This window comes from Cervus elaphus, chromosome 6 (assembly GCF_910594005.1).
Source record: "Cervus elaphus chromosome 6, mCerEla1.1, whole genome shotgun sequence".
In the NCBI taxonomy this organism is placed as follows: domain Eukaryota; kingdom Metazoa; phylum Chordata; class Mammalia; order Artiodactyla; family Cervidae; genus Cervus; species Cervus elaphus.
Genome location: NC_057820.1, coordinates 30,168,196 through 30,174,195, shown reverse-complemented (window position 1 = coordinate 30,174,195; position 6,000 = coordinate 30,168,196). Strand labels below are relative to the sequence as shown.

The window sequence follows — 6,000 nt, the reverse complement described above, 5'->3', positions numbered from 1 at the left end:
AGAAAAGACTATTAGTTGAAAAAACAATTAATATAGAACCAGTGGAAGCTATACAACTCTTCTGTCAAGAGAAATACAACCATACAGGAATTAACACCAAAAAAATGCACTCCAAAGTTTTCTTAAAGGAGGTCTTAAAGAGATCTCTATACTATTCTTTTCACTGGCCACATTATAAGATCATAGAGATTTTGGAAAAAATAGTGGGTTTTTAAATTTTTCTACAAGTAAATTTTACCTTAAGTAAATTTACTTCAACACTGTTGAAGTAAAAGCACAAATAGTTCCAAAACATATATGACTGGAAGTATAACGTTTTAGTATTTCAGAAAATGATAATATTGAGAGTTAAATTGTACATGTTTGAATTTTGACTTATTTACTCATTCAACATTTACTTACTTAACTTACAAACTTGGAGGAAATCATGTTTGATCAACTGTCTTGAACAAGCCATTCATAATTTTGAGTTTGATCTTGGTGATAATATTGTGTTGAAGGTCTGAGCAAAGAAAAGAGAATTACAAATCCAAAAGATACCAAAAAATTACACAGAAATTAATTGAAATAAAATTATATTTTTCTGTAATTTGTATGTGCACATATATATCAGAATGAAGATATATCTTCATCTTCATACATTTCATTATTCCTCAAATGACACTATAACTACAAATTCTCTCCTGTTTCTGCATTGCTTCCCAATACTTGAAGTTAACCTAAGACAACAGTCTCTATTAATATTTATCCAACCATTCTTATCCTTTCTTCAAAAATATATGATGTATTTCCTTTTCTTTCAAATCTTCTACCAAGCAATCATTTACAATGCCTTGATCTTCTATACATTATATATGAGGACAGATGCCCAAACTGATCTGAAACTCCCTTCTCTAATTATTGAATGTGAAAGACATACATTGTCAGCAATTATTCTCCCACTTTTTTCAAAACTACCTAATAGAAATATGTCTGAGGCCATGTTAACACCCAATAATTTGACAGGAATTTGGCCAGGTATTTATTATTTTATTTAATCTTGACTAGTGTTTAAATGTTAAATGATTAGTAATCTTTTTCCTTTATATCAATAACATATTAATAACAGTGTAATGCACCATAGTGATAATCACAGAGCTTGGTCTATTTTTCTAAAACTTCCTAAATACTCTTTAGTTCTCATTGGCGAAGGCATGATTAATTTTTACATAATCATAGAGCTTATAATGTTATATAATAAAATTTCTGTGTAAGAACTTTACTTACAAAATTAAGTATAAACTCAAATTTACGGGATATACAGATCAAAGTCATTAGCTTCCAAAGTCCTTTCCGTAGTATTCCAATATTCAATAAAAATGAAAACCATAAATGTAATGCCTAAAATAATATTAATCTTATAAACAAGAGTGTTTTGATTAGTGTTCCAAAGTAAGGACAAACATAAAAGAGGAGACAAACCTTATTATGAGTCAAATCAATGTATATACTTTTTTATTAAATTTAAAGTGATTATTTCAAGTCTTAGAAAAGACAATACTGTGTGTTTTTATTGCACAGTCCTTATTATGATACTGATTTTCATCCAGGCACCCAGTCATTCAAGTACAGCCAAACCCTGACCTCTGATCTTCACGAGGCTTTCGGATGAAAATGTGAATGGAGAAAGTTTATCTAAAGGAAACAGTTGAATGGGATCACAATTGCTCTGTTAAACTGATACTAGTGGATCAAAGCCACTTTTTTCTGTTTGTGTTACAACCTTTCCAATAAATCCTTGGCCCTTCAAGACAGGAACTGAGTCTGTCTTGCTCCTATCACATCCAATAATAATGTCCAATAAATATATGTTGAGTTAAATCAATTAAATCAAAATTGTCATTTCATATTCAATAATGCTGAGATTTAATTATATCAACTATATCTATAGTTAATGTTATAAAAATTCAATACACAAATAAGTTAAATTATAAACAATATTGTCATATAGTACTATAGAGTTCACAAAGTAAATGAATATTCTAATTTAATTCTAATATCTACTCATTCAGGTGAATAAAACAGGGATGATTCTCATCTAATAGATGAGAAAATGGCATTTACAAATAAGTTTACCAAGGTCAAATAGTAATAAAATGACAGAACTAAGTATTAAATCTAGCCTTTTTGATTTCAGGTTCTCTACTACTGTAGAATTGCCTTTAGAAGATTTTTGCATACTTTTTCTCAAATACACTGGTGATTTCTCATAGCTATATTTGTTTTGAAGCAGTTTATTTGACTTTATGGTATGTGGCTCAACATAGATTGAGACATAAAAATGGTAAATGAATCAGTATAAAATTAATTTTTATTAGCATGCTAAATGGCAGTTATCTACATTTCTCACTGCATGATCACAGCAATTGAAAAAGTATTCAGAAATCAGATTACTATCTAATTTAATGTGCTCTCTTAAAAACTGAGGGATTCTAAGTCACAGAGGTTTCAAAGGAATGAAGTGGAGGTGCAATGGGGGGAGGTATTTCACAAATCTCCCTAATGTGGGCCCTTTGAGCTTATGTGCATAAATGTGTTCTAACTCAATGGAATAGAGGTTATTTATATCCTCTTATTATATGCTTTCAGACATTATCTCTTCATGTCTATTAAACTTTAAATATTAAAGCAAATTGCAAAAATGAAGTTTATCAACTTCCAAAAATTTGGGAACACTGGCAATATACAAATAATTTTATAATTTCAAGTAAGAAACTGAAGCATAGTTTTCTTAGAATGAGTGATATACATAAAAGCCATAGTGTTAATTTGTAAATTTTGTCAAATATCAGATTTTATTGTTACCCCTTCCAAGAAAAAGATAAAATAGAGTTCTCATTGTTCCTGGGACAAAAATTCCAAAGGGCAAGTGTTTCAAGATTAAACTGAAATGATACCACGTATGCAATTTTTTTCCTAGCCCCCACTCTCTACCACAACCAATAGGCGAAAAGTAGGAGGTACAAAGGGAATGGTTACCTTATTAGATGGAAGAACCATTCAGTTAGTTCTTTAACATCTGAAGGTATCAAGTCTTGGAGGCATTGACTGGATCAATAAGAAGCAAGTTCTGACCAAGATCCAAAAGAGACACCCCTCTCAAGGTAACTGTGTGGATAATACCAATGCTCCCAGGCTACTCTTCTCCAGATTCTTCTCTTCTGCATTAACTAAAGCCTAGTTTCTTAATCAGAAAGAGGCTGGGGGCACTGATGAGTTAGTTCAGTTTTGGGCAGGCTGTGTTAAAGGTGCAGTGATACTACCAAAAGGAGATGTTCATGAAGGAGTTGTATGCACATGGTTCACTCAACAAACTTAGAAGTCAGTCTACAGATATTAACAGATGCTATTTCCAAGTACCTGCAGGAACTCCTACAGGGGCACTGCTATCAAGCGAGGAAAAAATAAGATTGATGCCAGAACCCATGTTTGGGTAGAGAAGAAAGAAAATCCATGAACAAACCTCTTAAAAAGAACTTCAGAGAGGTATGAAGAAAGCCAGGGTAGGCTGGTTTCATAAAAACCAAGAGAAGAAGGAAGGACTCATGTCAAACATTAGATAGAATTCCATCTTGTAAGATAAGAATTACACTGAAATGAACACATCATTAACTAACTTAACTGGCAGTGTTCCAATTTCTAGATAGAATAAAAAGACTTACTGCAGTGGATTGTGTTAAAGAATATATAAAGGCCTTTGAGGAAGAAAGGAGTATCATAAGCAATACACACACACACAATGTGAGTGAGACTCACAGAGATGTGACTGAAGAACAGTAACAGGTGGGGTTGCAAAGGACCTTGTAAGCCACTTGAAGAATTTTTTGTTTGTTTGTTTGTTTTGTCTTTAGGATAAAGAGCAATGAGAACCCAGTGAAAAGTTCTAACCAGGGAACTAGGGCGATTAGACTTGTATTTTATGAAAAATATTATGATAACTGTACTTAAATAAAAGCAGGGCAATGGGGTAGTTAACAGACTGTCTTGGAGATCATGAAAATTCCAACAGGTCAGGAAACATTGTACTGCTCTTCCCTATGTCTCCATCTCCTAGAACAATGCATACTACAAAATGAGAAGTCAGTAACCCTGTGTTGAGTCAAGGTGAGGCCCAAGTAAGATGTGATGCTAACTTGGATAGGATGCTGTTGGTGAAGATGAAGAGAGGTGAGCTTATTCAAAACATTGTCTATGAAGTGAAATATAGAGAGGATTTAGTGACTGATGGGCATGAGAGAATGAGAGGGCAAGTTCAAACTAACTCAGGACTCTGGCTTATATTAACTTCCGGATGATAATGCATCACTCACTGAAATGGTGAACAATTGGATGAGACTGTCCCACTGGGAAAGACAATGATTCCAACTGATTCAGTTCAGACTCAGACTGAAACACCAAATGGTTTCAGAATCTGAAGGTAATTCTAGAAGTTGATCTGTTGGCTTAATGGCTAATGAAGCTGAGAAGCCCACTATCATTCTCAAAGGCCACATGCTACTAGACTAGTTCATTTACACTGAGTTTCCCTAAGGTAATGCCTAAGATATGTACAGGCTGTCTTTTCCATTTCCTTCCACAAAATTCTGCTATCAGAAGTCTGTTTTTCTGTATATTCATCTTAATAATCTAGAATGGCGGACACATGGTACACACTCTAACCACACAACTGTCTATATTAGGAAGAACAACATAATATTCTTTACAGTTAGAGTAACGTAGGTCAGAACTGGATTTCATTATTCAGTAACTTTAATTGTCAAGTGTACCTCATCTGAATATCATTTATTAACAGGGAAAGTATATAACATTTTACAAAATAATTTCAGAACAGGTATAAAACTCTGTAGACTAATATATATATTAGTAGACTAAAACTCTGTAGACTAATATATATATATATATATATATATATATATTCATACACACACACACATATCAGAGAGAGGAGAGCAAAAGTCAAATAGCTTTATAGACTCTCAGGATTTCCTGGAACCTGTCCTTGAAACACAGTAATACATAGAACACCACATCACCCATCAGATGTACAGAAATGTCAGATGTACAGAAACTGAGTCCCATAAAGTTTATATCTCAACTTAATAGCTCTCCATGTACCTTCCCAGAACTCTTTTTATGCCACAGCTCATATAATTTTCCTAAATGATTATGGAATTAGGAAGGAAGGGGTGTGTGTGTGTGCATGCATGCTTATATGTGAGTGCACACGCAGTGACTGAAAAATGAGTAGGTGAAGAATTTATTTTGTATAATTCTTGATAGAAAATGAAGCTCCTCTTATAAGTGCAAATTTTTTAAATAGCAGTCTCATTGGCAAATCAAGTAGAAAAAAACTAGTTTTTCAGTGGTTTCAAAATAATGATAGTGTCTTCAATATATATGTGTACATACATACATACATATTTTAAATTTATATCCACATTTTAAGTTTAATTTTAGGAAAAGAATTTTTTATTCTTAAAATTGCTACTAATAAAACTTTAATTTTTTATTGCTGAGCAGTTTAGTAATCATTTCTTCATTTTCAAGCACATAACAAATCTTTTCTCTTATTTCTCTACTTATAGGGGTTAAAAGGACGAGATGAAGACTTTAACCCTGACTGGGCTCATCCTGGTCTTTGCTATTTGTTTCCCAGTAAGATTTTATATACTTGAAAACTAAAATAACCACCTAAAATTGAAAGTTATATAATGCTAAGATGGGGGTCAGAGTGAGAGTATGTATTTTTAAAAACAGAACAGGGTCACATGAGATGGAAAGAAACAGGAAATTACCTTCTACTTCTAACATCTTTGTAAATAGATCAATTCAAAATCACTTGGAATCTGAGGAGGGGCAAAACAGAAGGAAAAGTAGAAGGGAAGTAGAGAAAAAGAGGGGGAGAGAGCAGAGGAAGGAATGGCTATTTGTTGAAAAGGGTGAAGGATGAGAAAATCTCCA

At 32.9% G+C, this 6,000-nt stretch overlaps 1 long non-coding RNA gene across 1 annotated transcript in view; it reads right to left on the bottom strand.

Moving 5' to 3' along the window:
• Positions 1-377: 377 nt before the first annotated feature.
• LOC122696491 overlaps positions 378-6,000 on the bottom strand; it is a 36,034-nt gene continuing 30,411 nt past the window's right edge. The window contains exon 5 of the long non-coding RNA XR_006341764.1: positions 378-502. This is a non-coding gene — a long non-coding RNA (uncharacterized LOC122696491). The remainder of the gene's footprint in view (positions 503-6,000) is intronic.